The sequence below is a fragment of the Passer domesticus genome, chromosome 5 (assembly GCF_036417665.1).
Source record: "Passer domesticus isolate bPasDom1 chromosome 5, bPasDom1.hap1, whole genome shotgun sequence".
NCBI classification, from domain to species: Eukaryota; Metazoa; Chordata; class Aves; order Passeriformes; family Passeridae; genus Passer; species Passer domesticus.
In genome coordinates, this window is record NC_087478.1 from 78,727,176 (window position 1) to 78,755,123 (window position 27,948).

Genomic DNA, 27,948 nt, shown 5'->3' on the forward strand with positions numbered 1-27,948 from the left:
GAGGACAGGACAGGGAGAAGCAGCACACTTCTGCTTTGGTTTCTGTTGTCTGTTTTGGTCAGGAGAAGAGTTCTGTGTTTGGGAGATAAAGCAAGCCCTGAGGAGAAGGAGCAGATCCAGGCTCCATGGGTGGTGTCAGCCCTTCCCTGGCTGCAGAGCTGGGCCAATGGATTGCATTTCTGTGTGTGTTTGGACTGTAAACCTTGACATGTGCCTTGCCCCAAGGGATTACTGCTGCTTGCACTGCAATGATCAGCTCTCAGAGCAGAAAGCCAGGCACCAGTGAGCCCGTGTGTGAAATCACTGCACAGCTCTGGCCCTGCCCAGCAGGGTGAGCAGGTTCAGCTCCTTGCTGGGAATGCAGATCTGCAAATTTGGGCTGCTCAGGCGCAGCTCAGGAGTTTGCCAGCCCTGGTGGAATGCATCCCTGGATAATTGTTATGGGGGGTTCCTTTTTTGTTTATGTGTTTGTTTTTTAGCTTCAGCTGGCAGGGTGGTAACTGGCTGCTTCAAGTTGGTTGACTCAGGGGTACACACAGCCTGGATTTCTCCCAGCTTTCTTTTGGATAGTTATATGAAACTGTACTTTCAAAATACCTACTCCTCTACACTCCTCTGTGGCAGCAACTACTGCCATTGCAGGCTTTGCAGTGGTTGTGCTACAGCTACATTTAACTAATAACCTAATTTAAAAGCTGATTAGCAGTTTATTTCATCCTCTATAGCCAGGAAATAATGATGATCAGCAGTTATATTAAAAGGATGGGTTGGACTCTGACTCTCTTTGCTGCAGGTTGTAGACTTGCCAGCCCAGTTACTTCCTGCAAATAGCTGATTGGTTTTTTTTGGCAATTCAATGGCCCAGTCAGTTCTAGACATCTGGCTGCTGCAGAATTCCAGATCCATTTGTGCACCTGTAACAGCCCAGAGTGCTCAGGTTTGAAAAGTGGCTGCTGCACATTCGTGGGCGTGCCAGGGTGGATGTTTTGGCTTGCTGTGAGCTGACCTCCTGGTGGAGCAGGAACCCAAAATATTCCATCAGGACAGGCTCCATCAGTGATGCATTGACACTTCTGCTGTTACTGTTCAGCTCTGGCTTGGTGGGTTGGTGAAAAGTGATGCAGAGCTTGCTGATCCTCCATGAGCCCCGAGTGAAAATTGTCCTTCATTAGAATATCAGATGTGTTTCCTAATGAGATCTTGCAGGACAGGATAAACACACTCATTTTGCATATAAGTGACACAGTCAAGAGATATGAATCTTTTAATGCCTGTACAGCTGAAGGTCAAAAGCAAATTCTAGTTCTCAGAATGTGATGTGTTGCCATCTCAAAGATGTGACTTCACATTTCCATCCATTGTGTTGAAAACCTGTCTCACTGTGGGACAAAAAACACAGCCCAGAAGGAAGAACAATGCTTGAACAAAGACCTTTTTCCCCTGCTGTCCTTAAGTAAGCCAAACCCTCTGTCTAGAACACATTTAAGAGCTCCAGCTGAATAGGGAGCAGTAACTGGTGTTATTGTTGTGTTCTGTCTCTCTGAAAGGCCTGATAGCCCTGGCACTCTTATTTTAGGGAATGTCACTGGGGAGAAGCTGACATGCAAGAGAGGATGACCCAGTCTGACATGGTGCAGGATGGAAAAAGAAAAAAATCCCCAGTCCCCCTGTACCAGTCCTGTTTTCTGGAGCTGGCAGAGGAACAGGCTCTCTATGAGCACCAGCTAAAGACAGCAGTGCTGCTGTGGGAATTTCCCTCTTGTTTTATATTCCCCAAACCCACTTCTGGCACCTCTGGAGTTGAAGGCACAAAGGCAGCTCATTAGGGGCCTTATCCAAACCCTGTGGATGTCACTGAGAGTTTGTGCCAGCAATGGGACATGGTGGAGTTTAGTTATGAGCCTTTATCTTCTCTCCACGTGTGTGGAGATCTGGGATGAAACTACAGGTGAGTCCAGGTGAATCTCACCACCTGCTCCTTCTCTTTGGGGTGGCTGCAGGGTTCCAAACTGTGAGTTTCACCTCCCCCTCTCTCAGAGAGGCTCATCCTTTGTTTCTCTCTGCATCCATTAGCCAAAAAGACACAATCTCAAGTGAAAACACATTCCATTGTTGTAGTTTTGCTCCTTGGAATGTTATGACACATCCCTCAAATATCAGCTTTGTTAACTGTCAACAAATTAGTGTCCTTTCACTCCCAGCATGTGCACTCATGGGTCCTCTTGGCTCCTGCCCTTACAGAGAGCAGGACCAAGGCTGCAGGCCAGGGAACACTCCCTCTCCTGACCTTCTGTCCCAAAATTCCCCTTCTTGCCAGCTGAGCAGTGGGACAGCATCCCATCAGCTAGGAAAGCTTCCTCTTCTTCTCCAGCATCAGGAGAAAATGGCTGGCACTGAATTTATTCACTGTTGCCAGCAGAACTTGAGGCAAAATCTGTTGGGCCCAGTCCTGAACCAGCTTGGTTATCCCTCCTATCTGGATTTATTTTATATCCTCATTAAAGCAAATGAGGGCCTTGAACAAAACCACTTGGATGGTACTTGCAGCAAAAAGCTTTTCTGGGTGCCTGACCCAGCAGAGAAACTGGTGCTGATGGGGGAAACCACAGCCTGCAAAGGCAGGGGAAGGCAAAGAAGCCCCCAGCTTGTCTCTGTTTTATCCCTGACCTCGTTCACTTAGCTGGAGAAGAGAGTTTTCTCCATCAGCCCTGCTGAGTTTTCTGCACCATCCTACTAAGCCATGGCTGGACAAAGGGCTGAGCCTGTTTTGCCTCAGCAGATGAGCACCAGGAGCACCTTTTCATCCTCTCAGTGGCTCCCAGGTTCCCCTTGGAAGCCTGGAGCCATCCAGCTGTGCTGGGAAAGGCTGAGGGTGCCTCTGCTCCCAGCCAGAGCTGGGGCTGATCTCAGGGTTTCAGCCAGTGCCAGACATCCCAGGATGTGGGTCCTTGTGGCCTGGGAATTACAAACCACTCGCTGGAATCACATGGTTAGAATTTAGGTAAACAGTCAGGGAGTAACCAAGTGCAGTGTCAGACACACCATTTAAGGGAAATGAGAGGGAAACAGCTTTGTGCCAGCCCAGGGCTTGTCCTAAGGGTGTTCCAGCCCTCAGCTCGAGGCACTGGCAGGAGGAAGCTCAGCCACCACCACCACCACCACCAAAAAAACCCCCAAAACCCAATAAACACCCCAAAAAACCCCAAAGCAAAACAAAAAAAAAACAACCAACCAAACAAAAAAAACCCCAAAAAACCCTCCCTCTGAATATTCTTGCTTAGAGATCTGAGTTTTAGAAGCAGATGTACCATATCTGAATTTCTGGGGGGTCTCCAAGCATTCAGACTGACCAGAACAGTTGAGAGCAAACAAAGGGGATCTGGGCATACTTGTTAGTCAGCTCTGCTTTTCCACCCTCACTCTGATTGTCCATCCTGCCTTTTCTCCTCTTTTGAAGGACAAAAGGTAAATTTAGGGTGAATTAAGGCATGGAGGAAATGTTTTTGGGTTGTGTTTTTTTCTAAATTTTTATTTTTTAAATTTTAATGCCAGTCTCGCTTTTAAAGTATAGAAAATGCTGCATGGTCTCCTGTGAAGTCAGTTTACACTAAAGTCAAAGCCTTGCAAATATTCAATTAGGAGACCAGTCAAGTATGTGGGATTAAGTTGTTTATAGAAATGTTTGCAGAACCAGAGTGTGAGTTCACAGGCAGGCATGGGAGCTTTGGTTTCCCAGCTGATCCATAAAAAGGGTCAAACACAGTATACTGATAAATGTAGTATTCTTACAAAAAAAGCCAGCCAGCCTCAATCCAGTCCTGACTGGAGCTCCCAGTACCAATTCCCAGTTGTTTATCAAAGCTAAGTTGGAGGCTGATGAGTTTGCAGGATGTGTAATTAAAAAACTATTTCAGAGCCTTCCCTGGGCACCACTGCACATCTCCACACTTCAGTTGGGAGCTAAAAGCAGATTCTGCTTTCAGTAAACAAAGATCTCCCACTGATTACCCAGAGCAGCTCTGGTGTGAGCAAGAGTGGAAGAGGCCCCGTGGAATGAGGTCTGAAGGTGCAGGGTAGCATCATTCCCTGGAATTTTCTGCATTTCCTCCTCTTTGTTTCTGCTTCTGGCACCAAATTCCTGAGAGAAGCTAGAGAAAGGACTGGTGTTCAAACCCAGGGAAGATAGAGGAGAAAATTAATTCCTCTTGTGCTTTCTCAGCTCCAGATAGAATTTTGGTGAGCCTTGGTGGGGTTGGTGCAGTGCACAGTGGAAGGAAAAACTGGGCAAAAGAGTAAAGGCTGAAAAGAGGAGAATATAATACAAATATATTTCTAAAACCTAATTTGGGAGTGGTGTCATTTTTGCAATAAATTTCTCCAGTCTCTCAGGAAATAGAGAGAAAGGACTCCAGTGCTCTGGAAGTGCTTGGTGCCTGGTTCCCTGAGCTGCTCTCTGTGCTGATCAGGACAGGGACACACGAAGCCATCAGCAAGAAATCAGGGATTTACCCAACCCCAGTGGGCCAGAAGGAGGAGTGACTGTGTTATGAGTGGCTTTTCCCCCCTCTGCTTAATTGACATGAAGTCAGGAAGTCCTCTACTTTGTATTTTTTTTTGGGGTAGCTTCCTCAGACAGGTTATGTTGTTGAGAGTGTGCAACTGGTGTCTTTTGGGATGAAAGGTGCTGTGTCAGTGCAATATGTTGCTTTTTTCCTTGAATTTAAGTACTGATACCTGTACTGCACTTATTAATAGACTGAATTGTCCAAACAGGGATTCTTCACCACTCCTGCTGCAAAATGCAGACTGTGTTCCAGTTGCTACAGCATACACTGCTAAGTTACAGCTAGTACAGTCTGTTTTTCACTAAGTGCATCAGTGAACAGTTTAAACAAAGTTAAAAAAAAAAAAAGTACTGGCAACAAAGAGATGACTTATCATTTGCAACTTTAAAAAGGAGCCTGCAGCTATACGAATCTGGAAATAATATAAACTTAACCCACAGGACTGTTGCATTGGTTTTAGAAGAGCTTACTTTAAAGCTGGTATGTGGGCTCGCTAAGAGACTGAGTGGTTGGCAAGGATGCTAACAATTTATGGAATGTGTCTTTGGAAAGGATTAAAGCAAAAAACATGTTGCTTCTTACCAGCTCTAAGCTGGGAATATAGCTCTAAGGGGCGAGTGTTAAATTTTAAGCATCCAGTATGTAAAGCTTTTAGAGAATAAACTTTTTTCTCTCCTTGCCCTGCTGCTTGGGATCAAATTGAGTCCAGACCGGATAGACCAAAAATCATTCCCATCTGACATCCAGGAAAAGGTCAGGAGTTCCAGCAGCGCTGGCAGTGCTGGAGCAGTTCCCAGCTTGCGTAAGGACTATTTGTGAGCTGCCCAAGATAACAGTCAGCATTTTAGCTCGGAGTGTTCCAAGCCTCACAGAGCTGTGCCTATTCATTTTGTGCCTCTGAGCTGGTTTTTGAAAACTGCTTTGTACCAAGTAAAAGCACAATTAAAACTGAAGCTTGAGAGCAGAGTCAAAATGCAAAATCCCTATGACTTGGCTGGGAAATCTTTCATTTTCTATTTTCATTGGTCTGTTATGACTCTTTCTCTGCCTTAAACACTCATGGTCCAGCCCCTCTTCTTCCTGTGGCACTCCCTGTCCCAGGCTGTGCTGGAAAAGACAGTGAGGAATGTCTCTAAGTGGCACCATTTTCCTCTGACAGAGATTCCCTGTTACTGATGAAACCACTCCATATTTTCCCCCTGTTAGTGGGTGGATGTGCTGCATCTACGTGTGCTTGCAAAAAACACCAAGAGAGGACTTGCTGCCAAACCCAGTTTTGTCCCCAGTGTGGAGGGTGGTGCTGTTCCCAGCTCTGACATCTACCAGCAAGAGCAAAGATCTCCTCCAAACAACCTGTCAAACATCTCCTCCAAGCAACCTGTCAAAGATCTCCTCTAAAAAAATCTGTCAAAGGTCTCCTCCAAGCAATCTGTCTGTACAGCTGCTGCCTCCTCAGCAGCCGCTGCCTCTGGCAATGCAGTGGCCACGGTTTTTGGGCATCTCAGAGTCCAAAATGTTTGCAAGCTTTACAGCCACTCCCACAAGGTGAGGCCAGCTGCTGTTGGGAATGGGACACAGAGGCCTAAGAGGTGTTGGAGATAATTTCCAAGGGGGACAGGGTCTCTTTGGCTGCAAGCCTGTCTGCCACACCCTGCCATCTGCTCAGGTGGCTGTGCAGGGACAGCCCTGGCTCATGGGGCAGTGCAGGGTGATGCCAGGGTGTGTTATCTGCTCTTGCCAACACCTTGGGGGTGAAACCATTCTTGAGTTTGACCCTCAGCTTCACAGCTGGGGGCTCTGCATGTGGAAGATCACATCAGTGGGTCGCAGTCATTTTGGAGAGCTTCCACTGACTGTGGGAATTTCTTGACAGGATCCTTCCCCTAAGAGACTAGTGGTTTTCTTTCTCTCCAACCATTCATGAAAACCAGAATGCAGCCCTGTACCAGGAGATATGAGACAGAATGAGCTCAGTTTAGGAGTGATCCATGTTAAAGCCTTCCCTAGAATTTGCACCAGATGTCTGGAATGTCTTTGTAGCCTCAATTTGAAATCTTTGATGTCTTACTTCAGAAACTGGCTGTGACAGGATTTGTGGAGGACTTAATTTTATCTGTTTAGTAAACAGTCTGACGTGCTTTATTTGACAATGGATGTGTACATCAGTGCCATAAAAGCATGATATCACATACTTATTATGAGGCTCAGAATGAAAAACATGGCTAAAATGTGGAGGTGAGCACCTCTTTCTTCTTTCAAGTGAAAATCCAAAAGCTCTCTCTTCAGCATTGAGAATAAGTGAATTTCCTTCCAAATGAATTGCAGTCTATTGAATGCTCTCTTTTTTGTCATATTGCTTATGGTGATGAGCACCAGCTGCTCGTTGTGAGAGCCCTAATTGGCTCTGATGTCCCTGATCAACTTCACCTGAGTCCTGCATCCACTCCCCTGGGCACGGGAGCCCTATTTAACCTCAGCCCCAGTAAGGTGCTGTTTGTTGCCAGCCTTGCACTTGGCTTTTCCTCTTGAGCTGCTGTTGGCTGTGTGGTTTTGGTGGCTGTCTCCTCTGTGGGATTCTCCAGGGTGCATTTTATGTTTCCAGCTCTCTGACTCTGTCCTCTGCTGCTCTTGAGAGGATTCCTGGATGGACCTTGGGTTTGCTGTGCATGGAGCTCTTGATGTTGCCAGCATCCCTAGAGGCTGCCTGATCTGTCCTGCCTCCACTTGTTGCCCTCAGCATTTGGGAAATTTTGTGCTCAAGTTCTTCGCAAAGGTAAGAGGAAAATGTGTAGCTTGAAATTAAGCTGGTGGTGATAGATTCAGCAAAGTCTGATTGTGTTTTTGTCCCCCTCCCCTATAATTTAATGATTATGGTGTTTTGAAGCTGTTTCTCATTTCCTTTTCCTGTGCAGAATGTCTGCACACCTTTATGTATCCCTCAGTCAGTGGCTGAGTGAAAGGCGATAATATGTCTGGCTTTAAATTGCATGTGTGCTCTCAACTACCTGGAAAAGGTCAAGCAGCACCAGATAACCTGTGTGGCAGCCTTGCTCTTGGGATGAGTGCAGGTAACTTGCAGAAATCATCATAATTGCAGTTGCAAGAGTGTTAGGATAAAAAAAAGGGAAGGTTTGGGATGAAGTTCTTTCAATAAGACTGGCATCAGAAGGGCTTTAAGAGCTCAGTGAGATGAGCAGCTGCAAGTGTCTTAAAAATACTGAATGCAGGGCTGGGGCAAAGAAAGGAGCTTTTGGGGAGCAATCACCTTGCCTGCACAGAAAGGCAGATGGAGCTGAGGGTGGTGCACAGCATTCATGGCTCCTGGAGTGTTTCTATCCAGGTGCACCCAACTGCCCTCACCTGAGTGCTCCTGGTCTCCTTGGCTCTCCTGGCCTTCTGCAGGAGGAGTTTCACAGGTTGTCCTGGATGTGCAGCCCATGCAATCTCCTCTTGTGGCCCTGGATGGACCCTTTGGAGGGGGGCAGTGCAGGAAGGCTGGGCTGGTTCATGTGGAGTGCTGGGTTCAAGGACCAAGCTGCTCCTCCACTCTTTCTGCTGTGGATTCAGTGCTCTTATGACCCCCAGTAAACTTTCTGGAAAAGAACCTGAAGCTAATTAAGAGGGTCATTTTTGTGGCGTTGGCTAAATGGGAAATGGAATTTCTTCCCATTTACATAAACAGAGATCTGGCAGCAGTTGGAGCCCGCTGCTGGAAAATAAAGGGGCAGAGGTCTGAAATTGGTTTCAGAAGAAACAGATTTGTTTAAAATGAGGGTTTATAGATCTATGTGCCTAGATAAGAAATATGTGCCTTCACATGTTCTGTTCTGGCCCTTAGTTGTGAGGTGGGTCTTCAGGCATCTGACCCTGTGGGGAGTTTTCAAAGCTGTGTGAGGACATTTGGTATTTAATGCCCCAATATTCTGCCTCTTCTGTTGCTGCACAATTAATAATGTGAACTTAAATTGATTGGATGCCATCATTGCCTCAGGAAGGGGATTCTTAGGTTGCCTCTTGTGTTATGTAACTATAAGCCTCCTGGTTTATTTTGGCAATGGTTTGGACTTGAAACAAACCTGGTTAATTTGAAATTAAAACAATTGGGTCCTTTATGCTCTTTGTAATTGGTTTTGCAGTAGTTGCTCACTTATAAAAGTGATTTCATTGCCCATTGGGGTGGTTCATAACTGCATGGCTGACATGATTAAATTTGATCATTGATGGATTTCTGGGTTCCAAATCTGTGCTCAATTCTGTTGTCCAGACTGAGATGTAGAAAGGTGTGACAGTGGGTTTGTTCAATATTGACAACACTGAACATTCCAGTATCATGAGTCAGACTCCTCCCAATTCTGTACTTGGTTTAAGTTAATGAGACTTAGAAAAATATCGAGTTATCCATTTTTCCCCCTCTGCAATAGTCTGGCCACCATTTCCAATGAAACCTGTAATTCTCCCATGAGCTTTTGTCTCCAGGTGCTCTAAAATATTGCCAATTATTGAAAAAGTTGAAGTAAAATGTCATTAGTCCTTCTGTTTTTAAGCTAGAACAATGGACCTGTTAAAATATTTATAGTTAATGTTGGGGCAGCCTGTGGGAATTGGGTTTGAGAGTTTCATTCAGACTTTATTTTTATGCATATATTTATGTTCTTTTTGAGTGGTTGCAGTGGTTGCTGCAGAGCTGGGAGATGGGTTAGGTCTGATACCTCTGCATTTTATTGTCTTAATTGTGAGCTGTGGCTTTGGACAGTAAAGAATACTTCAATTTTTTGTTTAGCATAGTGTGCACCTGATGGTCTGGTAAATGTTTCTGTGCTGGTTTCTCCAGGCAGTGTTTATGCTGTGGCATTTTCTGCACTCTTGCTGCTCCTGTCCTATTTTTAGTGCTGTGAGGACAGGAGATGCTGATTTCATTTAAAGAGAGAACATAGAAGTTTCAGATGGCCAAAATTCTTGCCCAGATCCTGCAGTAAGGTGATTTTTTTTTTTTAATGGCAGTGCAAATTGTGGGAATCCTTGCAAGGTTCATTTGCACTGGGAACATCTTTGTTGAAGTACCACAAAAACTGGTGAAGGCTTCCCTCAGCTGTTTGTATTTTAGAGGATGACTTTTTTCTAAGCACACACTGGATCTTTACTCAAGAATTAGCAAAAATTAGACAGGAGCTAATCAGATAATAAGTAATTCTACCTGATCCAGGTGTAACCTCTGGGAAACCATGCTAACAAAACTTTCTCCTTCTCTTAAAGAAGACTGTGTCCTCACAGGAAGAGGACACTGCTGCTTTCATTTTGTCAATAGAGTGTGTTCAGATGCTGGTATTTTTTTCACATGTGAATTTATTTCAGAGGACTTTGCTAATTCTTCAGTCTTTCTTTTCAAACCAGACAAATCCATGTAATCAATCTCAGATTCAGTGTTCTGCTTACCTGCTGTTGCCCAAACCCATAGACTCTGTTTGCCCTCAAGCTTTTTTGTCTTTTGGCAGCTACTCTCATTCCAATTACAAAATATCCTTGGAAATTCAATACCTCATTTTTCTATTATTTAAATTGTGGCTCACATTGTAGTTGCATGAATTTAATTAAAGCGTTTCCTTACACACGTGGTGTCCATGTGGATAGGGAATAAGAACTTCTAATCCTTTTAATCTTAAAACTGGGCATGTGTAATCGTTACAGCACACGAGATCATTCTTTCTTATTGCATCCTTCAGGTAAGATGAATGTTCCTGTTGCCTGGAGCAAGACATAATCTGTATGAGCTGGCTTTAAATCCTTAGGTAGCAGAGGGAATGACCTGTTTTAAATGACCATGTTGTCAGATGTGACCTGATGTTGTGGGGTATTGGTGGGGTGGACCAGGACCTGCAGATCTGGGGGTTCCCCAGTGGAATTTTGGTTATTGCTGCCTCAGCCCTGGGGCTCCCACCAGAATTATTGGCTGCTGGAGGGGAGTTGTGATCAAAAAGTCTCACTTCTCATCACAGTGAAAGTTTGCAGACCTGAGTGTTAATTTTGTGGTTTGCAGACCTGAGTGTTAATTTTGTGGGAGTTTGTCTTCAGAATATCCAAAGCTGGCCTGTAAGCTTTCTAGCTTTCTTTTAGAAGAAGTTATTTTTGCTAAATTCTATTTATGATGCACTGAGGAGGATGCTCAGCTGATAACAATTCTTCTTGTTCTCCACCATCCTGCAAGCCTAAAATTGGTTAAACTTTGGCCAGCTTCAGTATGCCTTTATTTATTTTTTTTAAAGGCACAGTTCCAAGAGAAAACCAGCATTTGTGTGTAAGACAAACTCAGCCTACACATGCAGCATGGGCCTGGCATGAATTTGGTTTGTCCCAGCAGCTGAGTGGCCACCTGTGGTCCCTCAGCCCTTGCTGCCCCAATGGAATCTGTGCCTTGGCTGCTTGGTGGCCCCTTATCAGGAGGTGAAGGTGCTGAAATGTTTGTCCCCAGGGCAGGGGGAAGTGAATAATTTGCAAGGAGTGAAGAAGCTGTCCGTGTTTTGTGCTGCTGGGAAGTGAAGCTGAAGGATGTGGGCTGTAACCCATAAACAGTGGCCTGCGGTAGTGCTTTTGCTGGTGTGGTGGCTTCTTCTGCTCCCACTGGACTGGGAGGGCTGTCATTATGGGCCAGGCCAGTCTGTTAGCATATCTGAGTGGAGAGCATCAGAAGCATTGAGGGAAAATTGTGGCTGGCAGTTGTTGGAAAACTCCTTTGGACTAAGCAGCTGCTGCAAACCCATCTTCCTTTCCCACCCTTGGGCACCACTTTATTTACTGCTGCTTCCTTCAGGAGTAGAAGGCACTGCTGTCAGGGCTGTGTGAGCACTTGGGGGACAGACAGAAGTTGATATTGTGTCTCTGCAGTGGAGTCTCTGCTCTCTTGTCAAGCCTGGAGTGATTAACTCTTTTTCCTTTTCTCACCATTCCATGTGTTTTCCCAGAAAAATTACAAAATAAATGCAAACCCAGCTACTGCATATTTAAGATAACACAAGTAAACGCATGCAGCAAATTAATTGGTAGTTGTGTTTGGTATAAAGTCAAGTCTTCTAAAGGCAGGAAACTTGAAAATTGTGAAAGATGCAATTTCACCAGTTTCCAGACCGTGTACTTTACTGGTTTTTGGTGCTTTTGCAAAGAGGTTTTCTCAATCCCTGTCTTGATATCAGTGATTTTATTTCACCATGGTCATGCTGCAAGATGGAGTTGACCTAACAATTTAACATTCTAGTGAGATGATTAATTCCAAATGTAACCAACTGCTTGCATTAAAAACCCCTTGAATTTACTGGATTCTTCCCCTCCCTTGGTCATAGCTCAGAGTGTGGCTATGGAGACTGCTTGCCTCTTTAAAACAGGCAGCTGGTTTGCTCAACTTGGAGAGTAGTTCAGCAGCTTCTTTTTGGTCAGGTGTTGCTAAATGAGGGAAAATATTTTCTTATTTCAAGTTCTCAGTAATTGTGGCAATTCTGATCTGATGCTGGTCATACTTTTTGGGTAGTAAGAGGCATATTCAGGACACAAATTGTGTCAAGTATGTTCTTAAACAAGGGAAGTTCTGTGCAGTAAATAAGATTATAACACCTTAAAGGCAGGGTAGTCTGACTCCATGGTACCATCTGCACTTGACAGCTGGTGATAACACTGAGCTAAACCACTGCTGTGGCTGTACAAACCAAGGAAAAGTAATTTTTAATTATAAACTAATTATGTACACAACTGCAGGACCTCTGAACCTTAGAAATGAGTCAATTATAACATTCTTCTCTGCTGAAATATCCTAACAAGGAAGCTAATTTAAGCTAAATGTAGTCCATGGTTAGCTTATAGCTGATTGCTTGTTTCCCCAAAGCATCAATTTTTGTACCTCTTCCATCCAAAATTATTTTAAAACATGTCTCAATATAGTAACTGTGCTTTCAGCTACCAAGGTACTGTCATCTCTGAATGAGCTATGGTGCCAGTGTGACTTTGCAGTGTTTTAATTTCTCCTTTGCCTTTCCATGATATCAGTGAGAACAAATGTCTTACCAGCTGCACTGGGCACAAACGGATTCTGGTTGCATCTGGCAAGAATTTTGGGGAAATCTGCTTGGAAGAACTTTTTCTGCTTTAACAGCAAGAAAGTTCCTAGGCAGGGGTTTCCTGAAGCCTTTGGATGTGAAAATGAGTGATTTTCAGTCAGCCTGCCTTTCTTTGGAGGAGATCCTAAGCACTGAGAGCTTGTGCAGTGTGCTCTATTTATAACTCAGCAGACACAGCTGGTACCAGTGTCTTTGGCCACTTTTATTGTGTTTGCAGAGCAGTTACTAAGGTGCTCTGTTTTGGAAGGGCAAAAGAAGCCGTGCCATCTCCTCCCGAGCTCCTAAATTCAGCAGCTCAAGGCTGAGGGGACGTTTTGCTTGTCTCTGCAATTTGGGATAAGCACAGGGCAGGGTGTAGTGTTCCTCTGCTGAGGCTGACTGTGCTCCTGATGGCTCAGCAGGATTAATTACCTGGGTCTTAGTCTGCCCCAGACGAATGAGCTCTGTCCCCTCCCTGCTGAGGGGTGAAACCATTTCTCAGCTTGCTGCAGCACTCGTGGCTCGTTGCCCCTGCAGTGCAATTAGCTGTGCCACGCTGTTAATTCCTGCTGGGGATTAGCAGAGGGCACCACGCTCCTGCTGTGCCCTCTGCCAGTGCTGCCTGCTGGGCTTGGGCTCTCATGGACCACCTGGCTGGGAGGGAACTCTGTGAAAAATATCACTCCTGCTCAGCTGACTCATTGCAAGGGAGAGCAGATCCTAGGAAGAGTTTCCTTCCACTCCCCTTATATGGAAGGAATGGCTTGGGAAGCTTGGAATGGCTTCTTGATTCTCCAGGAATGCGTGGCAACCACCCAAGGGAAAACCCAAATCCTTTAAGTTGCTTATTAGTATATGGAATGCCAAAATTGGCATTTTTTTCCTCTTTGTCTCTTCAGGGCTGGTAAACTCCATAATTGCCTTTTACAGTCTCATATGAATATGGCAAGAGAGGCTGAAATTTCCCTAAAAAATAATTTAGGTTTTTATATGTCTCACAAGTGGGAACACTTGTTCTGTGCAGTTTGAGGTGCTCAGTGACAAGGAAGGTTAGGAAAGATGCATGAATAAAACTTCCAGGTAAACACAAATCTCAGAGGGAGACCAGGTATGGTTTACCTCACTGTGTTTTAAAATCAGTCCAGTATCTCATATTTCTGATTTTAGTCAGAATGAAAGGCTTTTTAAAACCCCCCAATTAAATCACTCAGTAGAGGGATTACCTCATACTACTTTTACCATGCCTAAATACCCAGATTGGGGCACGACCCAATAGACACACAAAAAATGGAATATGGTAATAACTTCTGCCCACCATTTTTCTGTGGTTTTGCCACAGTTAGATGCCTATAATTTTGTTGGAGAATTGGAAATCTAAAAACTGCTCACAGTAGTCCAGACAAGAATGTAGGCATGTGAATTAATGCTGGCAAATGTCCTGTTGAGTTTAAGGGCAAGTATCTGAGTGAACTCCTTTTATTTCATGGAGCCTTGCATGGGCTTTGGACACGTGCAGTTTGGCACACAAGATAAGGAGCCACAGAAACAGAGACCCTTTGGCAAGGATTGGATTATTCTTGGGGGAGATCCTCTGAAGGCATTTATGGTCACAGCCCAGCTGCTCAGTCTGTAATCCTTGTGGTGTTCTACAGCAGGGCAGCCACAAAATCAAGCAAGGGGGCAATTCCTCCTTGTGAAAACTTTCTTCCTGTGTTTGGTCACCCCTTTGAAGCTGTTTGCTCTTGACACAGGAGCATCCTCAGGTTCTGTTTTGAGTGCTTGAGTCTTTTAAATGGCAATTCTTTTCATCTGTAGCTTTAACGGTACAAATCAGCTGCTTTACTGAGCTTAGGCACCAAACATGTAATTTGGAAACAAAATGATGGTTTTTTTGTTTGTTTGTTTTGTGGATTTGCAGCAATAAAAATTTTGCAGCACATCTTTATTAAAACTCTTTTCTTATGATCCCATGTTTCTTTCCTCCCTGCGTCCCTGGTTGGTTTCAGCATGTAGTGTGGGCATTGCCCTTTGTTGTCTGTTTTGGAAATCGGCCTATTTGTGATACCCTACCTTTTTGTAGGTATGAAATTTAATTTTTTTAGGTTCTATATCTACTGCCTTTGAATAACAATTCCTGCTGTTCCAGATCATTTGTTCCCAGCTTTGTAATGACTAGCTTTTATGAAAAGTAATTTGAACAACTTGAAGAAAAGCAGTACATACAGTAATCAAAGTCTGGACTGATCCCCATGTTCTGGATTTCAGCATAATTAGAATTTAATCTGCATTTGATATTCATTTTGGGTATCATTCTAGCTTGGGACTGTAAGCCATTACTTTATAGCAACTTGAACATTTTGGAGAGCAGAGCTCTACTGAGATTTCTAGTCTCAAGTTCTTTGCCGTGCTTAAACCTCAAACAAGTTTATTAGAAAAGATTCTCACAATTTCGTGTTTATTTCCATAAACTTGTTCAGAGCTGTGGCTACATGAGGCATGGGTTTGAAGGATGGACTGCTTAGCGAGTAAGGAATTGCCTGGGTGCTCACACAGAGTTGTGGTCGATGGTTTGGTGAGCAAGTGGAGGACAGAGATGAGTGATGTTCCACAGGATTTACAACCAAAGGGGGCCTGCAAGAAAGCTGGAGAGGGACTTTGTACCAGGACATGCAGTGCTAGGACAAGGGGGAATGGCTCAGACTGAAAGAGGGAAGGTTTAGATTGGAGATCAAGAAGAAATTCTTCAGCTGAGATGTGGAAATACATTGCCCAGAGAAGCTGTGGGTGCCCCATCTCTGGAAGTGTTCAAGGCCAGGCTGGATGGGCATTGAGCAACCTGGTCTGGTGGAAGGTGTCCCTGCCCATGGCAGGGGGATGGAATTAAAGGATTTTAAAGGTTCTTTTCAACCTAAACCTGTGATTCTATGTATATGGGTATTTTTTGTTAGCATTGCCTGGTAACTCTGAGCATTGTTAATCTATTAAAACATCTTTAAGGTTGCTGATCCTCTGGAATTTGCTTGATGTTCTGTGACTGCTGTATCCTTAGGAGACCAAACATAGTTGAAGGTATCTCATACTTGAGATAGTATGAGCCAAATGTTCCCTGCTTGTCCTGAAACTGCTGCATTGCACAAGCTGCCAGGCCCCAGAGGGAGAATAGAACCTAAAAAAAATAAAATCTCATACCTACGAAAAAGTGGTACATCACAAATAGTCTGATTTCCAAAATAGACAACTATGGCAAATTCCCACACTACCTGCTGGAACCAACCAGGCCCACAGGGAGGAAAGAAACACATGGGATCATAAGTTTTAATAAATATTGCTGCAAAATCTTTTGTCTCTCAAAATTGGTGATTGCTGAATACTTGCCATTAGAATGAGATGTTTTTTAGACTTTCAAGGAGAAGATATCAGGTTCATTGCCAGCCAAGCATCCCTACCTTGGGTGGCAAGTACAACTGGTTCAGCTGGCCCAAGCTTAATGAAAGATGGAATAATATTTGCAAATATTTCCTGAAGTCAGTATTGAAAGCTGTCCTGGTGTTCTGAGGTGTGAACCCCAAGTCCAGTACTCCCCACCTTTCAGATTCAGGTCTCACAGGTGCATACAACTTTTTCTAAGATAGTGGTAAGTGTATTTATGTTTTGTTGGATCCTTCCCAGAGTGAGTAGATTATTTGGGATGCACATGATGCCCTTAAAAGACCAGAGTTGTGTAAAATGCTCCTACAGATCTTATGTAACCCATTCTGGATTTCCATTACCTTAATGCTGTTAATTAATTTTTTTTTTTGTGACCTTGGCACCTCAGCAATGAATGTGATTTATTTGTGGGCAGAGGAAAGCATGAGATCTGGTATCAGAAGCCTGGCTCTTCCAGTGGTGGTGAGAAATGGCAAGAAATGAACATGGCCACTTTCTCATTAATGCAATTTCCATAGCCCATCAAACATGTGCTGATAAATTTGGGAGGCTTGTACCATTCATTAGGCATATACATTCATTAGTGTAGCCATCATAAAATAACGAGGGGAGTGTCCAGCTTGGGGAGAAATTCAGAGGACAAGAGCTCACATTATGCAGAGCTATGATGATAAATGTCTCCAGTGGCATAATTTTAACTCTTACCATCTGTTATTCCCTGTTGCCATGGCAGCTTAAAATAAATATTAAAAATAGTCTGAAACCAGGAAAAGCACAGCAGGGAATGTCTGTCCTGAAAGAAAACAAACCCTCAATGTTACCAGGAAATAGCAGGAAAAAGGAGTGATGAGAACTTCAGGAGGTTTAGCTGGGAGGATTTTCAGTATGCAGGGGTGGGTGAGAGAAGGATCCCACTCCAGTGTTTATAAGCAGTTGTAGCTGGGTTACCAAAGCACTCTCAGTGCTGTGCTTGCCATCTGTTTTCAGCTTTGAGCTTGAGAAGTCGTTTTACTTTAACTGTTAGAAGATTTATGTATATATGCATAAGTATGTCTTTAAATTTTTGAGAGGTTTGATTTATTTTTTTTTTTTACATTTTAAATTTTTTTTTGTAGCTGAGCTAGAGGGCCATGAGGAGCTGTTCTGATGCAGTCTTGGTAAGCTGTGAGCATTACACTGGTGTTGATCAAATGATGACATTCAAATATTATTAGAACTGAGTGTTTAGGCCAAAGGCAAGGCTTAAAAGGAGAGCTTCACTTTCATGCCAGGCCAGCACAGGAGCTGTTTCCAGAGGCTTCTTTCTGAAAAATACAAGAGCAGGAAAAGCTGAGCTGGGAAAGAAAGATTGCATTTAGTGTCAGGGCCATGAAGCATTCTTTAAAAAATTGCAAGTGTTGTGAAACAACAGCAGTTCAAGAACCTAGGAACTTTTACTCTTTTTGGGAGGAGTTAAATTATTTGGGGATGCCCTATCTAAAGAAATCCTTGGTTGAGAGATGCTTTGCATGGGAAGAGCAGTCCTGCTTGGGGGAATTGCTAACTGTTCTGGGTGGGTCCTTGCTTTAGTCTAATTATAATGAGGGTTTGTTTAGCTTCCTTGGTGAGTGCTCCTGTATATTTTTTAGCATTCCCTTTCATTTGTTTGGCAGTCACTTCAAGAGTGATTTATGATAAGAGATGAGAAAACAAACTGAGATTTGATGTTAGGCAGTAGCCAGGGGACTTGGAAGTAATCACTGCTGCAAAACATCCTGTGCAGCTCTGTGAACAGCGTGTGCACTGTGGGGACTTGGGGCACAAGATCTCATTTGAGCTCACAAACCAGGACAGACTGGATACACAAAGCAGCCTGGGCATCCAGGTGCCAGCAGTGCAAATTAAGGGTCTGTACCTGGGCTCAAGTGCATGGGACATGAGCAACACAAATCAGAAATTGTGTTTGGTCCTGTCAGGGCTGATGACCTTACAGGCAGCTTTTTATCTGCAGCCTTGTGGTTTGCTCTGTGACAATAACAAATGCAAATTCTAAAAGGCAGCCAAACGTAGAGGCTTTGATTTGCAGGGAAGCTCTGACCCACAGAACTGTAACTTGCAGTGATAAAAGTAATTTGAGCTCCAGTTACAGCCACTGTGTGTCTGAGTTTTCCTAGAAATGCCTTTCCTTCCCCTCTTCCACTCTCTGCCACCTCAGAAAGCTCTGTGTAATCTGAGAGTTCTCTATATTTGGCCAGAGGAGCAGATCAGGGCTGCCCTCAGCCTGCTCTGTGTCTGGGAGCTGTGGACACTTCCATGGCACAGCACCAGGCTCAGCTTCTGTGCAGAGTCAGGGGCTCTGGGAGCTGTGTTCAAAACAGCTGCTCTAGGTATTTAATAAGCCTGGTGCACCTCAAAAGCCTTAGGTTCATGCCCAAACCATCTTAAGGTAGGTCCAAGGTTTCTCACAAGGCTTCATATTCCTCCTGGTTAGTTAATAATGTCAGAAATCAGTTAATAATGCCAGAAATGAGGCATCTGGTGTGGGGATGTGATCTGCTAAAATCTTTCCTGGTCTTGTTGTGGTTTGAGAGGACCTGGACCACTTTGTTCTCACTGACACAGCTTTTCCCAGGCTTGCTGTCCTGGTCTGAGGTGAGGTGTGGAGAGGACCAGGAGGCTTTCTCTGAGACCTGCTTTAAGTGGTGATAAAGCCAATTCTGTTAGGATATGACATAAGAGTTTCAGCCTTTGTTGGTGCTTCTCTTTGTCCATGGTGGACTCCCATGCCCATGACAAACTGTAAATTCCCCAAATCCCATCTGAATGTCCTTCAGCTGATCAAACAGTTAATCTAAACCTCTATTCACTTCATCTGTGCTTCAAGTATTCATTCTGCAAAAGGATTTCTGTGGAGCCTTTGGAAAAATATTGTGCAATCTTCTGAACTTTACCCTTATTTTTTTTCCCCTTGTACTCCATTCCTGTCTTATTTTTGTGGGGAATCCATGCTCATGCTGAAGTGCTTTCTGGCATGCTGCAGAAGGGAAAGGGTTTCCCGGGAATTCTGGGAACAACCCAATTACTTGGAAGTCCTGCTGGAAACACTGCTTGCAAGCAGCATAGAAAATAATACTTTCCTGCTTTCTGTTCAAAATGGGCTATTATTTAATGGCATATCTAGTTAGATATGGTGGAGGTGTGTGTGTGCTCTGACTGTGCTCAGTGTGTGTTAACACAGACCTTGTGCTTGGCGGTCTCTTCTTCCTATGCAGATAAAATGTTTCCTGCTTTGAGGAATTTACAGCCTGGATGGACACTGCAGGAACACTGAGAATCCAACAGCAGCTCAAGATGGAGTGGTTCATTTTAGGAAGTTTATCTCTATTTCATGATGGTGATGACATAATTTTTACTTGGAGGAGTAGGATTAATGCTGATGTACTTTCAGCTTTTATGCCAATCTCCTTATGCATTGCATTAGACAGTCCCTGCTGCAAAGGTTGGAAATCTCAGCTAGATTAAGATCTCTGATCTCTGCTTCCCAAAAATTCCACTGTGTTGTCAAGTGAAAGCAGGAAGCTGATGGAAGACATAAAGTGTGCAAAAGGCCTGCCATATTTCACTGGGATTTGATCTGACATCTGTGTGTAGCCAGTTGATTTTTTTTCCTTTGACCCGAGCAGTGGTGCGAGTTCAGTGTGCATTCTTTAATGCAGCTAGAGAATTCAAATTATTGTTTTATGGGCTAAGTGATAGCCATGCAATTAGGATTTCCATCTGTGCAGTCCTCTGCCTTGGAATGGTGGCAAACATGTGGCATGAAATAAGCTTGTTACAGCTGTGGGAAGAGAGCTAAGGCTGACCTTCCTTGTTTACAGTTTTGCTGTAGAATTTTTCTTTTTGAGGAGCTTTGCAGATGTTTACAAATCTTCCATATAGCTGCTTCCTGAAGTTATGCCTTGCCTTTAATCAAAACTGAATGCTTAGATGGCCCAGAAGTTCCCTATTTCACAGAAACCTTGCTCCAGTTAGCTCTGAACTTGTAATGTCCCCTTAATGAAAAGCCCTTGCTGTGTCCTCTTGGAGCCCACTCACAGCACAGATTGTGTATGTTTCCAAGCAAACCTGAGCCTTGTTTTCCATTAAATGAAGTTTAGTTTGGACCCAGTTAAAACCTCCATGTTGTTTTGCATTTATAAGGGATATGTGGGTTTGTATTTATTGAAGAAACTCTAAGTTTGGGCCTGGATTTTCTTGACAGAATGCTATTTTGCAGCCATCTTTTGCTGTCTATTTTCTGAGCTGGAGAGGTATCATCAAATTGTAAATAGCTTCCAAGTTGCAAAAGGCATTTCCTTCCTTATTCCACCCCCTTAGCTTTCTTTTTTGTGCAGACAGCAATAGTTTCCATGCTCGCTGTTCAAGATCTCATGGATCTGGAGAACTCGTGGTGACTATCATTTTATTCTGCTGAGTACTTTAAAAGTTGTAATGAGACTGTGTGGTAAAGTTAATAGAGCCTCCTGGTTATTCTCACAGTACTTGTAAAAAATTACTTGGTGTCATGACTTCATATCCAGATGACTGTATAAAATTAGGAATACTCTTAACGCTTGTTCTCTGAGATTATATATATAATTTTAATTTATTGGTGCCATGAAAACGCAATCATTTTATCAGGGAGATAACTTGGAACTTTCCAAATGCTGATGGGTAGCAGGCCAAATCTTTTCAGCATTCAATAATAAAGTTCAAGGCATAGCACATTGGACACATGGGAAAGTTCCCTTTTGCAGATGATTGATCTGCCTTTCATTCTGCTTCCAGTGTGCTTGTGCTTTGAGATGCAGACTATTTTTTTTAGGTTAGAGGTCTTTCAGAATTTTTTTTATTTATACTGTTTAGAAATGTAATGTTTTAACCATTAAGTTGAATGAAAATTGAGTTTCATTGCATTTGTCCCTTGCAGGATGATCTTTAGGGCTTTGTGGAGTAAATGATCGTGCTTAGGAAATGTCATCCACCCAGCTCGGTACCTTATGGTCTGTAATAATTAGATTTGTGCACAGGTGGCATTCCTGTGGCATTGCATTTTTTATTAATCAATTGAGAGGTAGAAATGAAATGCCAGCATGGTTTTAATCAAGAATGGTCTTTATTCTTACAGGTATTTACTGCTTACAGAACTTTATACCATTATACAGTTTTGTCAGCCCATTTCAGATAGCTTGTTATGCTAAAAAATTATGAGCAAGGCATTTTTTTTGATTTATTGAGGTGTGCACCCATAAAAATGGTCCCTTCCTTGTGCATAATCTCTCCTGTAAGGCCTTTCTAGCTCTTCCTTTGCCATCTGCCTTCATCCTTCCTTTTTTTTTCCCTGAGAAACTAAAATGGGAAAAACTGTATTGAATAGGACTTTCTGTTCTGAAATGACCATGCTGCAAAAATCAACCTTTGCCTGCAGCTGGCTTTAATAGTCCCACACTGAGGACAAGATAGTCTGTTCTTACAGAACAGCAGGAACTGGGATATTCTTCTGTGCCAGCAGGGCAAGAGATGGTCCTGGTACCTGATGTCTAGGAGGCTTGGCTGTAGCCCTTCAGACACAGATTTTCTAGTCTGGCAATGATTTGTTGAATAATACCGGAAAAACAATTTTTCTTTTGCCAAGGCACATATGAACTCCTCTGACAAATGAGAAGATTGATCCTTTCAAATGCTGGGGCACTGGTGGTGAGATGTGTGGCACAAAAGCCAGGTACCAGGTGTGTCTTAGAATACGAAATGCAGGGCTTTGTGGAGATATGAACTGCCTGGGGTTGAGCAGTTTGGGTGGCAAATTCCAGGAAATATGGGTGTTTTAACAAATAGATTTACTGGACCCGGTATTCTCTGATTTCAAAGTCCATTGGTGGAATCAAAACAAGTGTAATACATAAAATGATGCCTGTTGTTCTGAGCTTAGCTCAGCTGGTTAGAGCATGGTGATGGTAAGGAATTCAAAGGTCAAATGTTTGATCTCCCCATGGGCCATTCACTTGGGAGATGAACACCATAATCCTTGTGGGTGCCTTCCAGCCTGGAATACTCTGTAATTCCTCATTAGCTAAAGCACAGGAAGCACATGCATGATATGAGATCATAAGCAAGTGTAATACCTGCTTTGAATAATGTGCTGATCAGTTGCAAGAGGCTACTGAAGCTGGTGGGAATTTTTTGCAAATTTGGGGTTCTTCCCAAGGTGGCCCTGTGGCATTATTGGAGGCCTCATGGCATGTTTTTGTTATCCTTAGAAGCAATGTCCTTGTGTTCATTCCTCATGAAGGATTCTTGGCTACAAGTGAGAGGGCTGTACCTGTGCACTGTGGCTCCTTCCAGAACAGAGGATCCCCAGGAGGTGCCTGGTGGGAATGTGGTTGCCAGCATCAGGAGCAGACATAGAGACTGAGTGTCCATCCACAGACCTACCGGGGGGACATTTTGTCACACATGCCGCCGAGTCACCCAGAGCAAGCACAGGGATCTTTTGCTAATCAGTGTGAGAACAACAGCTCATCCCTCCCAAAGCAGAGAGATTCCAGCCACTGATAATAGATTTTTTTTGTGAACATGAGAAACTTGTGGGGTTTTTGGATGGGAATTTCTGTCCCTTAAGGATGCTTTTTACCTCTTGGTGTCTCTCCATGGCAGGGTTGCCATAATGGCCCAAAGAAAACTGGTGCAGTGCTGGCAGAGCCTGCATGAGCTCTTTCAGGAGGAGGTGGTGCATGCTCTGGCCAGAATAGCACCCGTGAGCTACTTGGTACCCTGACTACCCAGAGAATCCAGGATGCTTGTTTGGCTTTTTCCCCCCCAAGATGAATAACTTCACAGTAAATGGGATAGGCTTTGCATTTCTACAGTTTATTAATTGTCATGTAAATAAGCTCTAAAGAAATAAACCTAAATTTTTAGGTGTTAGCTGCATGTGATCATCTAACTGAGGCCAGGTAGTTTTGTAAAAGGTCATAGGAATGATCCTCTGAAACCTAGTAGTCACAATTCACTACAATCTTTGGTTGATATTAATGATGCCAAAGAACTACTGAAGAAAAATAAATGCCTGGGGAAAAAAAATCCTTAAGGCAAAGAGTACAAATGGCACCCACAAATGTCTGATATTTCTTTATCTGTAAATCTGGACTGTGTACTCAATCAAATGTTCTCTTCTAGAGATGCAAAACCATGTAGCTCCTGGCTCACCTGCCTGACATACAGGGTTGAGATCTGTTTTACAAGGTCCATGTTTCTGCTAATTTGGCAAGCTGGAGATGATTATCAACAGCATGAGAAGTGACAAGGCTCATCTTTGACCCACACAACTGCCTAGACTCAAGAGTTCTGCAAGTACTCTGAAGCTGCTCCCTCAAAACACCTCCCTCTATTAATTTGTATTTTAATTCAACCCTCAAAGGTATGTGAGAGCTGCAGAGTATTTTACTAGTGATATGATGTGCCTGTCAGTTGTATTCTATGCCAAATTAAGCAGCAATACTTCTGTATGGCATATCTGTAATTAAATATGGAACACAAGCCTAATGTCTGACCTTAGGGAATTTAATTCAGTTGATTGCAGTGTTGGTGGGAAAATGAATTCCATAATTGAGGCTGAGATCTGATGTCCCCCACGGTATTTGAGTATTCAAATACAAAGTTTTGGGAGAAGTCCATTTCTAATATTCATGCTAATTTATCATTTTAACTGACATATTTGGATTCCAGAACAATTGTAGGTTAAACAAAAGGAAAGCAGGATATTAAAGGATCTGGTGGGTCCCATCCAAGTTTTGTGTGAGTTTCTCTCTACTGGCTTTAATGGAATGTGGCCCACTCTGTAGAAATAGTTCTTGAATTCTTTTCACTGGAAACAGTGACAAAAATTAATATGCCCCTAAAGTGAAACAGACCTGGGAAACAAAACAAAACTCAGCTCTTGGAATTGTCCAAACCAGAGGAAGTGCAGAAGCAAAACAAATACCATGAGAATGGGAGAGAATTTATTCTTTCAGTTTTAGTATTTATAGTATGAATAACAAAGATAAGGTAATAGTGGTCTATCTGCTAATTAGGGTAATGATGCAGATCTAGTCAAAATGGAAATTTTCAGTGTTCAGAGCCTTGCTGGAATTGGGACAATGGGTATTTGAAGGACATGATTTTTAGGATGGTGCTGGAATGATGTATTGATATACCAGCCTTAAATAACCAAAAGTGTACAAATTTAAATATGAAGCAGTTTTTGACATCTCAATACACCCACCTTTCACTGAGGAGTTCCTTAGTGAATGGAATTTTCCTGTGTTATTTTAATTTGTGTGGAATTGTTTCCACTGTGCATGCAGTGTGATGTGACTATTTTTGTAGTGATGGTTTTGGCTTTGCAGTGTCATGCAAATGGCAATTGTCAGGATATAGGAACTGGATCCTGAAAGTTATACCAAAAAGAATAATGAAAAATATTGTCTTTTTTCTGTGCAGTAACTGCAATGAATCAGATGATGCAGGATCCCTGTGTGGTTGGGTTTTTTTTTTTTGAGTTGAAGTTACTTTGTGCAGAGTGCCGTTGTTGGAAGCCCCCACTGCTCAAGCTGAGAGTAGTTTTAGTGCGACTTAAATTCTGTTTACTGTGACTTAACTTCAGAATTTGTCACAGTAAAATTTAAATGGTGCCAGTCAATTTAGCTTTAAATGCAGTGGGCTTTAATCCTGCAGGAAGGCATCACTTGGCATGAGAGGACAAGAAAATTCAGTTTTTCTATGAGAAAAAAGTATACTAGTAGGCTATGGTGGTACTGAAATAAGTATTGGAAGAATATTTTTATCTATTTGGGGAGCAAAACAGCTTCTAGAAACCTCCTTGTCAGAATGCAACAAGGGGCATTTTATGCATTTTTTTTTTTGTGTTGGGTGGTTTCAAGTTATTTTTTTGCAGTTGGTTTGTCTGGGTTTTTTTTTTTTACACTTGAATTTTGGCCTGTTTGGTTTCCAATTCTGAGAGAAGAAAGTCTGAAAGTGTTTTCTCAGAATTCTCTTCAGCTGTGGTTTGCAGCATGAGGTGCAAAGTCCAGAGCTCTGCACAGGTGGAATCTCTTTCTGCCTGCTCAGCACTGGTAGCTAAGGAGCCCTCAGCCCTCACAGTCCATGGTGCCACTGGAATTGTGCTCTAAATGTCTGGACAAACACCAAAAATCCTGTGGGTTTAAGTCAAGGAAAATCCCTCTAACCTTGCAGGGGACTTGCAGGGGTGAATGCAAAGTGAAATCTGCATTAGATCACCCATTGCAGCACAGCCTGGCGAGGAGAGCAGCATGTGATCTGTTCCTGCACTGCAAACCCTCCAGAAAAATGTTTGAGTTTATTTATAGGCACTTCTGTGATGCTCACCGCTGCAATATCATTTAATTGTTCCTAGGTGTTCATGCCTTTAATGGAAAAGGACAAAGGTTTCTTCTCTTTGGAGTTTTGCAAGTGAGGGTTCATCAGTGAACTTCACCTCAGGCCTAAATTGTTAATGTAACTAAAATAATAGGGTTTTTTTCTGAAGACTGCAGCAGTCTTTGGCAGGTTTCTTAGCAGAAAGGAAGTAATCAATGTGCTTTGTTTCCTTAAATGCAATGTGTAGTAAATGTGAAATTAAATAAAAAAATGCTACTATGCATAGTTTTTCTGACTCTCAGCAGTGTTTATCTAGAAATTTACCTTTTCTGGGAAAGGGCACATGCCACAGGGAGTACAGCTGCTTGGAAAATGTTAATCCCTTTCATGGCCTTATTCTGTCTCAATCCCCCAAATTCTGATGACAGTGAAAAGAATTTCATTCTTAACGAGAATTCCATTGAAAGCTTAATTTGGGGGAAATGAAAGAATATAATATAATTTTTCTAAGTGAAATAAAAATATTGTGTTGAGTGACAGTCTCAAAATTTTGCTGCTGCCCTCTGCCTCTGCAGTCCCTCACAACCCCCAGGGCATAATTCAGACTTTTTTGTTGGCTAGGCCACCTGGAAGAACACCAGGAGAAGACAAAATCATCTGAAAGACTAGGTCTCAAAAAAGTGATGTTTAGAGACATTGGTCCTAGAAGTCTTGAGAGGCTGTGTCCTAGCACTGCTGAAGTTAAGCACTATTTTTAGATGAAACAAAAAGTCTGTTTTATTTTTGAAATTGGTTTGATCCAAAAATTTAGCAGTTCTCAAAGGAAAACATTATTTTTATGGGGAGGAAAAATGTCTGGCATAATACTTGGCAATTTATATCCATTTTTCTGACTGGATTTTTTTATCCTAAAAAGAAAATTAAGCAGCTTGAAATCTTAATCCTACTTCTGCTGCTGATGTGAATCCTTAAAATCAATTTATTTCCTCTGATTTTTGAATACTAATATGAAGCCACTGACTGGAGGAAAAACTGCTATAAAGATTTAACTTTCATGGACCTTTGCACACCTGAAACAGGGTAAATAAGTTTTACTATTATGTGTGGTGTTATTTTGGGCCAAGATTCTCTTTGCAATGTGATCCAAAAATGAGAACAGAAAAATAATTTAGGGAAAAATGCTGTAACTGTCAAGGCTTTAATCTAAGTTATTAGTGCACCATGTGTGGTTTCCCTGAAAACCAAAAGCAAGCTGAAAGCTTTGACTCTTATAACTCATATGCACAAGGAGTTTGTCTTCTGGTGTGTGTTTTGTAAGGTTTTTGCCAGTCCTGAAAATGTTGAAACTTGCAAAGGAGCCTGAGGCTAGAAAGAGCTTTCTAAGTAAAGAACAAATGGAAGTTCAGAGGAAGAGAAGCAATCTGACCCTGGAGAGCTTTCTGGTAATGCACAAAGTCTGAGGAGGAAGAAGTGTATGCCTCTTCAGAGCCATAGTTGCTAGAAATTAACTATTAAAAGTGAAATTCCACTGAGCAAAAAGAACAAAAGGAGAACTGATGTGAGAGAAGGAATTTGTTTTTGGTTAATGGCTTGAGGGACAGGAACTTGTGCTGGTCCTGCAGAGGCTGTTGTGGAGATACTTTCTGTGATCAAGGAAGTGGAAAAGTTGCAGGGATAGGTGGTTCTCCAAGAGCAAGGGATAGGAGGTCCTCATCAGTGTAATCTGCACAAACTTTGTTTATCCCTGTTGAAAATGCTCTATTTAAGTCTGTGACTAAATGGCAGCAGCTGTCACTTACCCTGAGCTTTGGGGTTTTGATGTATTGAAATACAAAATGAGGATCACAGATGTAGTGGAAGATTATCTCCCCTTCCACATGCTGCCTGTGCTGATACATGAGGGACAAACCCCTTTTGAGGGGGCAGCAGGGTTTCTGTCCAGAAGGTATGAGGAGTTGTTTTTTGTTTTGTTATAGGGCAAAAACAAGGCTCATTGATAATATCAGCCAAATCTAGTGTGAGCAGTGCTGCAAGCACTAAAGACAAGTATGTTAGAATTACAAAGATTTCTGTAAAAATAATAATATTGGTTATAAAGCTCAGACCTAAGAGCCAGATGTCCCTGGTGTTCAGCCATTCCAGCTGGGTGGGTGACTCTAAGTCTTGAGTCTGATGAACTCAAGGAGCTTGAACTTCAGTGGAGCAAGAGTTTCTTACTGTTGTATGAAAAACTGTCTTGGTAACCTGAAATTGGCTTCATTTCTGTTCTGTGGGATGCCCCCCACACACAAACCTACTGCCTGACCCTGTTCTTTCTGCATGGGAACAGCAGAGTAGGAGTGTGTTCATGGCTGAAGTGATAGGCCCTGATCACAGCAGATTTCCCTGTGCTCATCTGCTGACCTGCGAGATGATGCCAAAGCTCTCAGATCTTCAGAAACCCCTCAGGAGTTCACTGTCTGCAGCTGCATGGGTGTGAG

At 42.9% G+C, this 27,948-nt stretch overlaps 1 protein-coding gene across 3 annotated transcripts in view; it reads left to right on the top strand.

Moving 5' to 3' along the window:
• The first annotated feature begins 7,047 nt into the window (after nucleotides 1–7,047).
• CALD1 (caldesmon 1) overlaps nucleotides 7,048–27,948 on the top strand; it is a 211,457-nt gene continuing 190,556 nt past the window's right edge. For all 3 annotated transcript variants that reach the window (XM_064421336.1, XM_064421338.1, XM_064421342.1), the window contains exon 1: nucleotides 7,048–7,338. The gene's annotated coding sequence lies outside the window, so the exon portion shown is untranslated. The remainder of the gene's footprint in view (nucleotides 7,339–27,948) is intronic.